The 17,086-nt window shown below is 43.1% G+C and overlaps 1 pseudogene; it reads left to right on the top strand.

Annotated features, from left to right (window-relative positions):
* The first annotated feature begins 10,785 nt into the window (after positions 1 to 10,785).
* Positions 10,786 to 16,345, top strand: LOC106402948 (annotated as a pseudogene).
* Positions 16,346 to 17,086: the final 741 nt, after the last annotated feature.

Below are 17,086 nucleotides of genomic sequence, written 5' to 3'. Positions count from 1 at the left end.
GTATAAGGCACAGTAACAGCTCGGCTTGACAGCTCAAAGCGCCGATCCCTCGGCGCGACGCGAGAGTGTTTTTGGTCGATCGCACGTCGACAAAACGCACCCGGTTTGGCGGCTCCTCGAAGCAACGTGGACTTCTCGGCCCAACGAGCAAAAAGCCCACGAAGACGACGCGAGCTAGGTCACAGAAGAGCATTAGGTCAGCTATATAAGGAGAGGAGGGTGTGACGTAAAGATGATCCGAAATCATTCACACATACTTGGCGGCTAGATTAGGGTTTTACCTTTATTATCTTGCCGTGTTGTATCTTTCCGGTAAAGCTCTTCGAGCTCCGGCGCCCTTTCCGTTACGCATTTCCTTTCCTTGTAACCGACGAAACGCTTTTCCGACCATCAATAAGACGTCTTTGCTTAACCCACGTTTAAAACCGAACGTTCTCTCGTTTAGTACCGTTTCTCGATCAAACAGTTGGGGCCCACCGTGGGGCCACATGCAAAGTAACGTCAACAAGATGACGACGAGCAAAGACGGCTCTTCCTCTGGAGAAGAGCGTGAAGTTCCCGAAACGACGCATGCGTCCTTTCCTGCGACTCCGGCGCCGCTACCACCCGCATCCATAGAAACTAACATGGCGCGCCTTGCACAGCAGGACGCCACCCAGAAGGCGGCGACCGACCAAATCGCGGCGCTCGCAAAAATCTTAGCCCCTCTCGCTGCGAACGTGGAAGCTTCGATGGCGCAGTACTGAAGACATCTGTTTAATACAGATAGAGCGACCGGCGCGACAGCGGCGCACACTGAAGATCAAGATGTCAACGACGGCAATATGGCTAAACCCTTGGAGGTCTTGACGCACAGACCATAAACAAACTCGCCGCGTTAAAGCAATCAGTGCTCGAAATAAACTCCAAGATTCACAACGTAACGATGTCCGCTCCACAAATCGAGCGTGTCCTCGCAGAATCTCTCCGAACGCCGTTCACAGAAAAAAATAATGAAGGTTCGACTCCGAGAGATGAAAAAGCTCCGTCTTCCGACCTTCGACGGTGTTTCCAACCCTTCTGCCCACATCACGTCCTTCAACATTGCGATGCGACGCGCAAACCTCTCTGGCGAAGAAAAAGACACCGGCTTTTGTCAGCTTTTCGTCGAAACCCTAGAAGGAGTTGCTCTCAACTGGTTCACTGGCCTCCAAGAGAACTCCGTCAGCAGCTTTCACGACCTCTCGACGGCTTCCCTCAAGAACTATATCATGTTTACTCGTCAGGAAGCCACAGCTACAGATCTCTGGAATCTCAACCACGCTAATGGGCAAAGCCTGAGGGATTTCATGGAGAAGTTTAAATATGTCGTCTCGAAGGTCGACGTACCAGATCACATAGCTGTAGAATCGTTGATGAACACCCTCCATATTAAATCACCATTCCGAGCTGACCTCTGCCGGCATCCGACGAGATCCGTACCAGATGCTATCGTCCGATCCAACAACTTCATCCGTATGGAAGAAGACACCAGGGCGAAGGCAGCGAAAGAAGCGGCGGGAAAACAAACGCCCGCCCGAACTAAAGACACTCGTCAGGAGCCTCGCCAGCATTCTGCAGGCGGGAAACCCAACAAAAAAAAAGGTTACATGAACGTAGTGGACGAAGAAGAGCCCTCAGGCTCCGTAGTTGTCGTGCGAGAGAAGGGATGGAATCATTGGGATCGAGACACCGCACAGAAGACATCCAGTTCCTCCAAACCAACGAGCTCAAATGCTGTCGAGCCTAAAAGGTGGTGCTCGTATCACAAGGTCAAGTCCCACGACACGAAGGATTGCAAGGTACTTTATGGACATTTCTAAGAGTCGATAGCCAGTGGAAAAATCGAGATAGAATCTCCCCCGTAGAAACCGAAAAACAATAAAGGATTCCCGACGACAAGCCGTCACCGCGCAAAAATGGCCTTCACAAGTCGAGGCTGACCATCAGATCTCTTTTTCAGCGGCTGACACTCGCGGCATCAGCATGCCGCATAATGATCCACTCCTCGTTGATATTGGGATTGGTGAATGCCAGGTCACAAAGGTCTTCGTTGACACTGGCAGCTCGGTCGACCTAATCTTTAGGGATACGCTCGACAAAATGGGAGTCGACTTACGCTACATGAAGCCCTCTTCACGCACTCTTACCAGGTTCAACGGTTCCTTGGAACAAATGATCTGGACAATATGTGTCCCATTTTATGTTGGGGACGTAACCCGAACCGTAAAGTTCTCCGTCATTCGGGTAAAGGCGCCTTACAACGCTATCCACGGCACCCCTTGGTTGCACTCCATGAAGGCCATTCCCCTTACTTATCACCAGTGTCTTAAATTCCCTGGAAAGGATGGCACAACACAGATGATCTGTAGAGAGACCAGCGCGCAGCGAGAGAGCTGCTTATTGCCGCAGTCAAGCTACAACAGTCAGTTTCTCTCGTCAACTCAGTTACCAAACCCATCCATAAGATCTATCCTCAAAAGGAGGAAATCCGTGAAGTTCCCATTGATGAAGCTGACCCGTCAAAGGCCGTGCGTGTTGGACCCTTTCTCTCCGACGAGATGCAATCACAGATAATCTCCTTCCTCAAAGTGAACGCAGTAGTAGCATCCCACGAGTTGAACGTTGATCTGACGTTCAAACCTATCCGACAGAAAAGACGGAAGCTCGGGCCCGAATGGTCTAAAGCCGTGAATGAGGAGGTCGACAGGCTGCTCGACGCAGGTTTCATTGCCGAGATTCGTTACCCAGAGTGGCTGGTAAACCCTGTGGTAGTAAAGAAGAAGAATGGAAAGTGGCGCATCTGTGTCGACTTCAGCTATCTAAACAAAGCATGTCCAAAAGACAACTACCCTCTCCTTCACATCGATTTCTTGGTAGAATCAACAGCCGGTAATGAACTCTTAACCTTTATGGATGCCTTCTCGGGATATAATCAAATTTTGATGTACACGGAGGATCGCGAGAAGACGGCCTTCATAACGGATAGGGGAAGTATTGCTACAAAGTCATGCCTTTCGGCCTAAAGAACGCATGAGCGACATACCAGCATCTGGTCAATCGAATATTCATTGATAAACTTGGCAACACTATGGAAGTTTACATCGACGACATATTGGTCAAATCACTTCGCGCTGAAGACCACCTCGACCACTTGCGAGAGTGCTTCAAAACACTGAACGAATACGAAATGAAGCTCAACCCGACGAAATGCACCTTCGGCGTCACCTCGGGTGAGTTCCTGGGTTACATTGTCACCCAGCGAGGCATTGAAGCGAACCCCAAGCAAATAACGGCGATCCTAGACCTTCCGAGCCCGAAGAACAGTCGAAAAGTCCAGCGTCTAACAGGAAGGATTGCGGCCCTCAACAGGTTCATCTCAAGATCTACGGATAAATGCCTCCCTTTCTATGAACTTTTGCGAGGGAACAAAAGGTTCGTCTGGGATGAAGCGTTCAATCAGCTCAAGCATTATCTAACAACGCCTCCGGTTCTGTCGAAGCCCGAAGCCGGCGACACCCTGTCCCTATACATCGCCGTCACTTCCTCAGCGGTCGGTAGCGTTCTCATCCGAGAAGACCGAGGCAAACAAAAGCCCATTTTCTACATTAGCAAGCGCATGACCAAACCGAAAACGCGATACCCAACCCTGGAGAAGATGGCTTTGGCCGTCGTAACCTCGGCGAGAAAACTTATACCTTACTTCCAATCGCATACGATCGAGATACTCTCCAACCAGCCCCTCAGGACGGTGATGCAAAACACCAACCAATCAGGAAGGTTAACCAAGTGGGCAATGGAACTAAGCGAGCACGACATAGTGTACAAGAATCGCACCGCAGCCAAGTCGCAGGTCCTCGCTGATTTCCTGATCGAGTTAACGCCAGAGCTCGAACATGATCTAATCCTACCTAGCCAAAATTCGATACTGCACATAGATGGATCATCTACGAACAAAGGTTCGGGGCAGGTGTGCAACTACAGTCACCTACAGGCGAGCTAATCCGACAGTCGTTCAGCTTTGGCTTCATCGCATCAAACAATGAAGCCGAATACGAGTCCCTCATCGCGGGCCTTCGTCTCGCTAAAGCAGTTAAAGCCAAATGAGTCAGCGCGTATTTTGATTCCCAACTCGTAGTAAGCCAATATCTCGGCGACTACGATGTCAGGAACGATAGAATGGACGCTTACCTAAAGCTCGTCAAGGACCTCACACGAGATTTTGAGTTCTTTGAACTCACGAAGGTCCCCTGTGGAGAGAACATATGCACAGACGCCCTCACAGCCCTCGGAAGCAAATTGCACGACCAAGTAAAGAGAACGATCCCAATACACAAGATCGAGAAACCAAGCATCAGTCAAACAACTGAGCAGCTAGCCATCACATCATCCGTCACCGACGCAATGCATATCGATGAAGCGGAACCTCGCGCAACAGGAAGTCAGTTCAACGATTGGCGAAAGTAATTCATCTCTTACTTAGCTGATGGCAAATTACCTACCGAGAAGTGGGAGGCAAGACGACTCAAGCGGCACGGCGCGCATTACGTCGTCATGGACGGAGAACTCCATCGATGGACTGCAATAAAGGTGCTCCTTAAATGCATTTTCGGCGACGAAACAAGACTCATCATGGCCGAAACGCATGAAGGCGCATCAGGCAATCACTCGGGGGGCGAGCTCTCGCATTGAAAGTGAAGAACCTCGGTTTCTACTGGCCAACAATGAACGCAGACTGTGAATCCTACGCTCAGAAATGTGACAAGTGCCAGCGACACGCTTCAACCATCCACAGTCCGATGGAATTACTCCATACCTTGACTGCGCCATACCCTTTCATGCGATGGGGAGTGAACATTATCGGGCCAACGCCGAGCTCTTGACAGAAGAGATTCATCTTGGCCCTCACGGATTACTTCACCAGGTGGGTAGAAGCAGAAGCCTACGCTAACATCACGGATAAGGAGGTACAGAAGTTCGTCTGGAAAAACATCATCTGCAGGCACGGACTCCCCTACGAGATAATCACTGACAACGAATCTCAGTTTATCTCGCGTAACTTCAGAGAGTTCTGCGACAGGTGGAGAATCCGTCTCAACATGTCAGCACCGAGAAACCCGCAGAGTAACGGTCAAGCCGAGTCTACTAACAAAACAATCGTCTACGGCCTCAAGAATCGACTCGACTTGAAGAAGGGTTGCTGGGCCGATGAACTAGATGGAGTCATGTGGTCCCATAAAACAACTCCGCGTGGAGCAACGAAGGCTACCCCTTTCTCGATGGTGTATGGAATCGAAGCAATGGCACCCGCTGAAGTAAATGTAGCGAGCTTACGCCGTTCCAAAATCCTACAGGATGTCGAACTCAACCATGATATGCTCCTCGACGCCCTAGACGACATCGAAGAGAAACGCGACCAAGCGCTACTTCGCATTCAGAACTATCAACATCAGATCGAGAGCTACTATAACAAGAAGGTTAAGTCTCGCCCTCTCGAACTAGGCAACCTCATTCTCCGGAAGGTGTTTGAGAATACCAAGGAATGGAAGGTTGGCAAACTCAGAGCCAATTGGGAAGGACCTTACAAGATCACCGAGGTAGTCAAACCCGGAGTCTACCATCTTGAAACCTTGACCTGCGAAGCAGTGCCACGAGCTTGGAACTCGAAGCACCTTCGACGCTTCCACAGCTAAACAAGCGAATGAACGACACACAGTCACGTTCACTCGTCTCAAAAAAAAAAAAAAAAACGAGTAAATTCGCTTTTTTGGCCACTTTTACTCGAAAAACAAAGAACTACGAATGGCTTGATCCTCCACAAAGGGGGTACGTAGGCAGCCTTAACGGGTCCAGCTGTAACAAAAAAAAACAAACTCCTCCCTAGGGAAGTCCACACCGCTCATGCGATGCCCACACGAGCTCTCCCCGGCCTCTCGATCAAACGTACCGGCACTCACATCCCACCATCGAGTATGTCATGATCAGAAACGTGCTCGCGGGGACTTGGTCGTATCATGGCATTAGCTGATATGTCTGAAATGATGACTCCTATCCGTTTCATGATTTACTAAGTAAGGTTTGGCCGATTGAATGCTTAGAAATTACTTTGGAATCAGATCTGGAACCAATTTTCTAGTCCCAAGTTGCCTGCCTTTGGCCCGCGTCTAGTCAGCGCACAGATAGTTGCGCCAACTAGTGAAAGAACTTAAACGACTGACGGCTTACCGACACACAGTCGCAAGCCCTTTAAACCTATCACTTTTACGAGAGAACGTCAAAGATGGCGATATCGCTGTCTCGAAACGACGTGAATCGCATGCTTCAACGGGTTATCGCTGTCGCAACCGATGCCTACGAAGTTCTTAAAAAGAAATTCAAAGTCTCAACTCTCTTATGGTCTTTCAGGGACTCTAAGCCAGATAGCAATTCTACGATTTGTTGAGTATTCGAGATCAAAGAGAATCAAACGGCTAAAACAGAGTTTCTAAGAAAAGGCTTCTTCAAAAGAAGAAGAGATAGATGAAGTCCAAATGCGAAGTTCAAAGACCTCTCCGGGCCGAGTCAAAATACAGCAAAAGAGAAAAGTTTAATTTCGAAAGAGACAACAGAACTACTCCTCGGCACCTTCAACCTGCTCCCGTGCTGTGTCATCACCATCGGCAGATAGTCTTGGAGGATCCGCATTCACCATTTTCTCCACGCCCTCATTCCCAATATAGGGAGTCACCTCGTTCCCACGGGCTCCGGATGGATTCTCTTTGTGTTGGTCCTTCGAGGCCTCTCCGTCATCGTCTTGACCTGATTTCCCGTCCTGCTCCTCCTCTCGGTCGGCAGAAGAATCAGAGATCTCCAGAACGGTGGTCTGAGCCCTGTCCTTCCTGCGCAGAGACCATTCCCTCGTCGGCGGCATGAACATCGAGGGTCGGCGCATCATCTTCCGGGATACCGTCTCCAGTAGCGCGAGAGGGAACGACCAAACTCTCGAGATGATCATTCGGGCTTTGGAGAGCAGAGGCAGTCCTCGGGTCGATCAGGTTTGCATTTTTCCCGAACGGGTTAAGACCAACGAAGACCCGCTCGACGAACTGAGAATCAAGCTTAAGCGGAGATAAGGTCAAATCATCTTCAGGGATTTCGCCAGGGTTGAGCTTCGAAGCTTCCTGCTCAAACTGCTTCTCTTGAGCGGCGAACATATCGATGGTCTCCTGAGGAATGTCACGACCTCCAGCTTTCAAAGCTTCAAGGCATTTCTTGGTTCCGAATGCCTGACTCTGCAGCAGCCGCATCGTGTCGAATGGCTCGCGACTAGCCCACCAATCGCGCAGGTTCCTGAAGTGCTTATTGCACTTCGCGACCATCTCAGTTTCAACCCTCACCCTCTCCTTTGTGACCTCGTAGACACGCGAATCCCTGAGTCGGTCCAACTCCCTCTTGTGCTCTGCGGCCTTAACTCCCATCTCTTCCATGAGATTGGCCTTTCGCAGCTCCAGAGCTTCGATAGTAGAACGGGCGTTGGAAAGCTCAGCCTCAGCTGCGTCAGCCCTCTCTTTTTGAGCCTTTCTTCGAGCAATCGCTCGCTCTCTCTTGTCAGACATCTTCTCATACCTTTGGCCGCTACCTTCCTCTTCAAACTCTCCGACTCCGCGAGCGATTCCTTTAGCGCCGTATCGTATTTCTTGACCAAGAAGTTCGTGACTCCGTCGCACTATGGAACACAGAAGCAAAACGCTTAAAGCTCAAAGAAAAAGAGATGCACGCAAAAATAAAATAAAACCTTACCAATAGTTTACTACGAGCAGAATCGATGTACTCGTCCTAGGAGACCAAGTCCACAACGGACGAGAGAGGCTTCGGTCCACATTTGATCTGATTGACCAGTTCCGCGCACTTGTTCGGAGCGTAGATAAGGGGAGTCGGTCCGTCGTACTCGAATGAGACGCGGTCCGAGAACTCGACCCTTGGAGTCTTTCTTATGACCGGAGCACCGCCAGCTGATGTATCGGGAGCCGACGAAGTAGAAGCCCCAGCGACGTTTGCAGCGGCGACAGAAGAAGTTTGACGACGAACCGCTCCTCGCTCACTCACCTTCTTCGTTTTCTTCTTCAGATGAAGCGAAGCTTCAGGGGAGGCATCTTCAGGATCATCCTCTAAGGCCAAATTAGGAATCGGCTCGTCAGTTGATCTGTCCCGAACCCCGGGATCAGCAGTCTCGATCTCTCGAGCCTCGACACTTCCCCCGGCGAGAGATTGTTGATCGCTCGACTGCTTCTTCTTCCTTTTCTTTTTTGACGGCTCAACCGTCTCATCAGGAATCGTATCGCCAGGGACCGTCTCACGGTCCTCACGAACAGAAGGACCATCGCGATATCTCTTCTGACCCTTCCTTTTCTTGGGAACAGAGGAAGTGGCATCGGGAGAAGGAGCCCGAAGCTGGAGAGTCGTATCGCTCGTCTCGGCGATCACCGTTTCGTTAGGAGGAACGGACGTTCCGATTCTTGGGAGTCCTAGCTGGGAGGCCATCATGGCGCTTAGATCTGGCAGCCCTCTCATTCACTTTGCCTCGGTGATCTTCTTCTTCTCTTCTCTGGTGAACAACGAGATTCGTCGCTTAAACGGTATTTGCTGCAGGAAGATAATTTGAATTCCAATCTCCTGCAAAAATTAGAAACATAAATCTCGCGATGAAAAGGGAAGACGAAGAGTCATGGGAACCCGAAATGAGAAACGGACTTACTTCTGGAAATCCGGTCGATGCACCGACAAATCCTTTCCCAAGAGATATTTCCCCAACGCTCTCGATCGAGTCTCGCTACTGCACGCGCACTCGACAAAAATTCCTCTGGATACTCACGCGAAGTCAGATGGTCGGCTGCACAAAAAAAAAAGGTGATCAGTACCCGAGGCATCAACTTGGGTTAATAGAAGTGTTCTACCAAGCAAAGTGTTCCATAACATTCGATAATCTTCGTCTGGAGGGTCTTCGAAGGCAGAGTCGTCAGACCTGACGTAAAAATAAGACCTCTGCCAATCCAGCGTCTTGCTAGGATGTCCCCCGATCACATTGTAGTCCGGCCGCATTTTAATCGTCAGGAGACCTTCATCTAACGGGTTGATAGACGCCAGCTCCCCGAATGCCCGAACACTGAGAGTGACATCTATCTCAGCAGCCATGACCATCAGGGCGACCGCGATGCGCCACAAGCCATTCAGAAACTGACTTATCGCCGCACCTCGGCGCCTCACATACGACATAACTGACCGAGGAATCGGAAACCAGAGATTTGTGTCGTCTTGAAAGTAAGACTCATAAACGCAGTGGAACCCGACAGGCGGCGACCAAGGTCTCTGACTTTCCGAAGGAATTAGGAAAGTCACCCCGACTCCTCGACGCTCCCTCAGAAGCCTCTTTACACTGCTAGGAGTCGAGCACGTCTTGAGAACGTTCTCCCAAGATTGACCGCTTACTTCCGGCGAGCGCAGAAGCTCGGGTGCCAAAGCAGGAAGCTCCTCGAAGATTCCCTAGGGATAATGGCACGTCGGCACGTAGTTAACGGGAGGAACCACCTCTCCCGCGCCTCCCCAACCATCTCTCGCGCAAACTTGCGCTTCAGTCAGAGCCCCTCTAACTTCTTCTCCATGAAGGCACACCGACTCGGAAACCAATAGTCTCTGAGGGACGTCCAAGCTTCTGGCATCCATTATCGCCTCGCGATGAACAAACTCAAACTCCTCGAGCGGATCCCCGCTCGTATCCCTCGCGGGACTTGAAGAGGTCACGGCCGCCTTCCGTTTCTGCTTAAGAGATAATCTCACACCAGACGACATAACGCTATATATAGTACAACAACAACCTAGAGAGAGAAGTGGAGAGGAAGAGAGAGAAAGTACCTTAAAACGCGAAGAAGAATAGAGGGAGCGAGAAGTAAACGGGTATTTATAGGGAGAGGTTCAGGGCATTCCCCGAGGCGTCATCATTAGGCCTACGTGGGCCTATTTGGCCCTCGAAGGAACACTTAGTTGCCTACGAAACCGACGCGTCGCTTCGACTTCCCGTTTTAATCCGGTCCGACCCAGATCGAACCAGCGGTCGAGGTCAAAGGCCCGAGGAATAGACGGCCCGGTCCATATAAGGCACAGTAACAGCTCGGCTTGACAGCTCGAAGCGCCGATCCCTCGGCGCGACGCGAGAGTGTTTTGGTCGATCGCACGTCGACTAAACGCACCCGGTTCGCCGGCTCCTCGAAGCAACATGGACTTCTCGGTCCAACGAGCTAAAAGCCCACAAAGACGATGCGAGCTAGGTCACAGAAGAGTATTAGGTCAGCTATATAAGGAGAGGAGGGTGCGACGTAAAGAGGATCCGAAATCATTCACACATACTTGGCGGCTAGATTAGGGTTTTACCTTTATTATCTTGCCGTGTTGTATCTTTCCGGTAAAGCTCTTCGAGCTCCGGCACCCTTTCTGTTATGCATTTCCTTTCCTTGTAACCGACGAAACGCTTTTCCGACCATCAATAAGACGTCTTTGCTTAACCCACGTTTAAAACTGAACGTTCCCTCGTTTAGTACCGTTTCTCGATCAAACAATGATTTGCTCAGCTCCACTAAGCTACAAGGTATCATCAACTTAAAAAAAAAAAAATTAAGTATCTTACATAACGGGATATTCTATACAAAAATGAAATCATCGCGTTCTTTATGTTTGATCCATTGTGGTTTGTATATAGTCCCCTATGTTTCTGAATCAGACTGGGATTCATTGGTTATGGAGTCCAAAGTCCCGGTGATGGTTATGTTCACAGCCGAGTGGTGCGGACCATGTCGTGCCATGAGTCCCATGTTGGACCAGTTGAACTCGGAATTCGCAGGGAGGTTCAAATCTTACAGAGTAGATATTGATTTAGAGCGAGAGATCGCACCACGTTGGGACATATGAGCTCTCCCCACCATCGTTGTTTTCAAAGGGGGATACTTAGTGGCTACTCGCCCCGGAGCTCTTGAAGTAGAGACACTGAGGGAGATCATCGAGAAATATATGTGATGACTGGGCATTGAGTCTTAAGCATGGTTTATATATTTTATATGTTTGAGTGTTTTTTTTTTTTTTTTTTTTTGAAAAAAGGGCATATATGTTTGAGTGTTGCGTGTATCTTTATGTTATCACTCAAAAATAAAATAATTACAACATAAATTATAGAGAATAACAGCATTTTTGAGAAATCAGTTTCTCCTTCCAAGCAGTGCCGTGCCACAGCGTTGAAAAAAGAAACTTTCGCTTATGGCAGCAAAAAATAAATAAAGATCCAAGGGCATCATCTGTTGACTATTACCATTCATAATATAACCACTAGAATTGGAGTATATACAACAAAAGCAAGATAATAATTTTGATTAAAAACATGAGCCTATAATTAACGAACACATGAGTTTCCTAAGTAAGAAACAATGTAAACAACTGCTAAATAACTAAAATAATTAGATATTAGTGATTATAGGTCTGAATGCATTTTTGAAATATTAAAGCTAAAGTTAGTCAAATTTTATCTTTGTTTGATTATGGCATAAAACATTGAGTAATTTAATTATTTTATCTTAAAATTAACTAGAATATTTAATGATGAATATTTGATTAATATTTTTAATAAATACAAAAAATCTTGTCGTATAATTACAATTTTTTATTAGTTTAATTATTTATATGTTCTTCTCTATTAAAATATTTATTTTTATTTTTTATTGTTGAGATTTTTATGATTCGTTTAGGGTAACCATAAATGCTCGCACGGCTCTGCTTTCTGCTTCCAAGTTCCATCATATTATACTCGTAAGGTCCCTACTATCATCGTCATGGTCATGCGATGCTCATGACTCACCGAGACTACTTTTAGACCATGATTATCCCTGTTTCTTAACCGGGTTTTTAAAGAAAATTAGGTGTTGTAAGGAATTTTTTAAATCTAATGTATATTTAAAAATAAATATATATTTTACTATTTTCTTACTAATATTTAATATAGATTTGATATATATTAAATCAATTTGCATAAAACTAATAAAAATTGTATAATTATCAAAAATTTAGCCTAAACAATATTTATAAAATTTGCAGATATATAAGAAACTAATGATTTTACGGTTAGATATTTAATTTTTTAAAAAATTGTAGAAATTTTTGAAAGTTTTAGTAATACAAATTGTATAATTATACAAAAATAATAACATTTCAAAATTTGAAATGTTATATATGAATATATTTATTTTATAGATGATGTATGAGCTATTACCATATTTAAAAAAAGTTTACCAAAAAGAAATATCAATATTAAATGTAATATATGAATTATTATCATATTCTAATAAGTTTGCAAAAAATATAAATCAACATTAAATGAAATTATCCATGTCATATTTTTCCGGAAGCCATGTCATCAATTTCAGTAGTCATGTCATATTTGTTTTGTGAAATTGATTGTATAGAGAACATGTGGCAAAATCACTTCGCAAATATAGTCTAGGGGATTATCCATGTCATATTTTCCTGAAGCCATGTCATCAATTTCAGTAGTCATGTTATATTTGTTTTGTGAAATTGATTGTATAGAGAACATGTGGAAAAATCACTTCGCAAATATAGTCTAGGAGATAACTCATTTAATTAAATGGAAACTAAATATAATGCATATTACCGATCCTTAGGTTAGAATTTTGGTGACCGATTTTTTAGTGGGTTTTAGAAACACGTGTCAGCAAACCATTGATTCTATTTTTTTTTCTTTTCTCTCGTCTTCTCCGTCTCGTCTTCTCCGTCTCGTCTTTTAGCATCGACACATCTCAGCCTTCGTTCTTGACAGCGAACAACAAGTCTTGTCTCCTCAACGTTCCTAATTCCGACACAAACCCTTTCGACAATGCCTTTGACTTCGGTTCTGATTCTTGTTTCCTCGGCCAAGGTTTTGGTTCGTTGACACAGTTGAGGAACATGGATCTGAGCTCTGTCCCTGACTTCTTATCTTCTCCGGTAAACAACAACTAAACGACGTTATACGGAGGAGGAGGTCACTACCAGAAACCACGCAACATTCTGACGGACATTCCGACGGACAATATTTTCGTCGGTTTTCTTTGACAACATTCAGACGAGATACCGACGAAACATATAATTTCATGTTCGTCGGTATTTCATCGGAAAATTCCGACGAAATACCGACGAAAGTCAGGTCGTCTGAAATATCCGACAAAATTCCGACAGAATATTATAATTTTGGGGTTTCTATAGGGATTTGAAGTTCGTCGGAATTTCATCGAAATATTCTGACGGATATCCGACGGGTTTTTTGACTTTCGTCGGAATGTCGTCGGAATTTTCCACGACGAAACAGATTTTAGATTTGCAAAGTTATTTTAAATGTATAATTTGATACTTAAAATATCCAAATAACACATATATAAATTTATAATATGAAATTAGTTCACACCGTTAAAGTTTTTCATATAAAAAAATTATTTATGTATACATATCAACGTATTCGTAACATCCTCCAATGACACTTATATACTTATACAAACATATTACGGTAATATAAGAGTAGATTTTGATTTTGTATAATATCGAGTGAAACAAGTAATTATTTTAGTTAAACCTCTTATAAATCATTTACATACTATCAAAGATTTCTATGTGATCATTAGACTGTTGTTTTGAAACCCCAAAATCTTATTTCTCTAAATTCCGTCAGAAATCCGTCGAAAATTCCGACCAAATTCCGACGGAAAATACCGACGGAAAATACCGATGAAATTCCGACGGACTCTAACCCCGACCAATCAAAAGACATGCAGAAACTCATAGTTTATCGAGGCTTCATTTGGCGATATTCTCGAAACATTCCGACGGAATTCCGACAAAATAAATGTGACGAACAGGTTTCGTCGGAATTTCGTAGGACTTTTTCACTTTACCCGGGAAGAAAATTTGCGAAATTTATTTGATTAACCGCTTAAAATAGAACCGACCGAATTCCGACGGAAACTGTCCGTCGATTTATTTTTAATACGTAAGCCGACCTTTCTTCTTCTTCCTCATTTTTTCTCTTCTCCTCTGCAATCTTTGCGGTCTTACTCCTCTCTCTCTCTCACAAATCTGTGACTCCGACCCCAAATCCTCCAAATCTCTTCCCCAATCATGTAAGTCATCTAAACCCTTCTTTAGATTACATTTTTTTAGGTTGGAATGTTAGAATTGTGGATTTTAGGTTTTGAATCTGAAGATTTAGGATAGAATTGATAGTTTTAGGAGTTATATGTTGTTAGATTTTGTTTTAGGTTGTTGTTCTGTATGTAGATTGAAACTTTTAGATGTTAAGATTTTAGAAATTATATGTTAAATATTTTTATAAGAACATTTTTTGTGTATTTATAATTATTGAAAAGTTTTATTTAAAATATATATATATAATGCTTTCAAGTTTTTATTATCTTTTATTGTTTCAAAACGTTTTTATAATTTTATATAACGTTTTAAGCTTTTTATAAAACATTTTAAGTTTCTATAAATTTTTTTTTAAGTTTGTTATAATTTATAAAACGTTTTCTAGTTTCTAAAATTTATCAAAACCTTTTTCACCTTTTAAAAACCTTTTCAATCAATAAATGTTTTTGTGTTTTTTATTAGATTTAATTAAAACGTTTTTCAGTTAGTAGAATAAGGTTTCAATTACAAAAAGTTTTAAAAAAATTTTAAAAACGTTTTCTCTTTATTTTAAAATATTTTCAATTTAAAAACCGTTTTATATTTTTAAATATTTATAAAAACATTTATTATAAAGGATTTTAAAAACAATTATACTACAAAAACGTTTTTCTAATTTTAATTATATATATATAAGGAATTAAAAATATTTATTATAAATGATTTTAAAAAAATAATTATCTTAAAAAACGTTTTTCTAATTTTAAAATTTTATATATTTAATGAATTAAAAATATTTTTTTAAAAAATATTTATTAAAAATATTTAAATAAAATCTATTTTATTTTTTATTTTTAAATAATTTATAAAGTCCGTCGAAATTTCGTCGAAAATCTGTCCGTCTGAATTTCGTCGTAATTTCGTCGGAATTTCGTTGGAATTCTGTCCGTCGGAGTTACGTCGGAATTTTGTCAGAAATATGTCCGTCGGATTTCGTCGGAAATTCGTCAGAAATTTCGACGAAATTTCGACGAGTTATAACCGACGAGTTATAACCGACGACTGTTTTCATCGGAAATTTGTCGGAAATGGCTTATTCCGACGGATTTCCGGCGAAATCGTCCGTAGGAAACTAGCTGTTTTCTTGTAGTGGGTGGATTCACTCCTTCGGAGTCACAAGGCTTCACCAGTCTTGCGAAAGTTTTGAAGCCTTTAGAGGTGTTAGCATCCTCTGGTGCACAGCCTACTCTGTTCCAGATGCCTGCAAAGAAGGAAGAAGCTTAATGATAGGCTTTATATGCTTAGATCAATTGTCCCCAAGATCAGCAAAGTAAACAATCACGTTTCTCTTTATCTCCTTAAGGTCTTTACTCTTTTTCTTTGTTGTGTTGTTTTTGATAAGCTTTGGTTTGGTTTGGTTTGATGGATTTGCAGATGGATAGATCATCAATACTTGGAGATGCAATTGATTATCTGAAGGAGCTTTTACAAAGGATCAGTGATCTTCACAACGAACTTGAGTCAACTCCAACTCCACCTGGATCTTTTCCTCCAACTCCATCAAGCTTCCATCTGTTAACACCTACAACACAGATTCTTTCTTTCCCTGTCAAGGAAGAGTTGTGTCCTTCATCTTTGCCAAGCCCCAAAGGCTAACGAGCAAGAGTAAGGCTTAGACTTTTTTTTTTCTTTTCTTTTTTCATGGTTGAGACATTTACCCTTTTGTTTATATCCACAGGTTGAGGTTAGATTAAGGGAAGGAAGTGCAGTAAACATACATATGTTCTGTGGTCGTAGACCTGGTCTTTTACTCGCTACAATGAAAGCCTTGGATAATCTTGGATTGGATGTTCAGCAAGCGGTGATCAGTTGTTTCAATGGGTTTGCCTTGGATGTGTTCTGTGCTGAAGTGTGAATTCTAACATCATCATATACTTTCAGTTTAAACAGTTTGCGATTTTTTACGAGAGTTTAGTTGTAACATGTTTTCCTTTTCTATAGCATGTTCTGTTTTATTTGCTTTACCAATGGGACAAGAATTTATTTGTTACTTTCGGTTCCTAGTAGTTCTAGATAAGCATCTTATTGTATCTCTTTCTGTTCTGGATAAAATGGATAAGAGTTATGTTTGTTTGTATGTGTTGTCTGTATGTGTGCATGAGTTGTTATGTTTGTCACGAGTGTTATGTTTGTTACTTTGTATGTGATGTCCGTATGTGTGCAAGTCAAGAGAAGTCACGAGTGTTATGTTTGTTGTTTGTATGTGATGTCCGTATGTGTGCAAGTCACAAGATTTTTATTCAAGTCACAAGCATATGGTTTTGGTTCTTTTCTCCTGCTCTATATATGAAGATTTTATTCACAAAGCATTTTATTTACAAAGTCTTCTTCTCTCCTTCTCACCAAACAAATTCCATTCTCTCATTCCATTCTTCTCATCAAAGAAGACTTTCTACAAAGTAATCGACAAACAGTCTCCTTCATCACAACTGAAAACTGATTTGGTTTAACATATATGGCGTAAATTTGGACGTGATGGAGACAACAACTGAGCTCAGATGTTTCTTTCAAATTATCCTCGTTTATTTTATTAATCCTTGTTTTTATGTTAAAATCTATGTTTAAAATATTATCTTTTAATATGTTTTATTGAATAAATAAATTTTATCTTTTTAAAAAATTAATTTTTTTTTAAAGAACCCTTAATTAAGAAACTCCCATTGGAGCACAAAATCTTATAGTTTCTTAACTAGAGTTCTTAAGTACAATTAATTACTTAAATAATCATTAAGAAACCCAAATGGGGTTATAAGGTTAATCATGCTCTTATGTAGAAGATTTTTTCTTTTTAAGATTTTCAGTGCGGTCACCAAGACAC

Source organism: Brassica napus, chromosome C6, assembly GCF_020379485.1.
Source record: "Brassica napus cultivar Da-Ae chromosome C6, Da-Ae, whole genome shotgun sequence".
Classification (NCBI taxonomy): Eukaryota; Viridiplantae; Streptophyta; class Magnoliopsida; order Brassicales; family Brassicaceae; genus Brassica; species Brassica napus.
The sequence above is the reverse complement of the archived record's forward strand: the minus strand, read 5'-3'. Positions and strand labels throughout refer to the sequence as shown.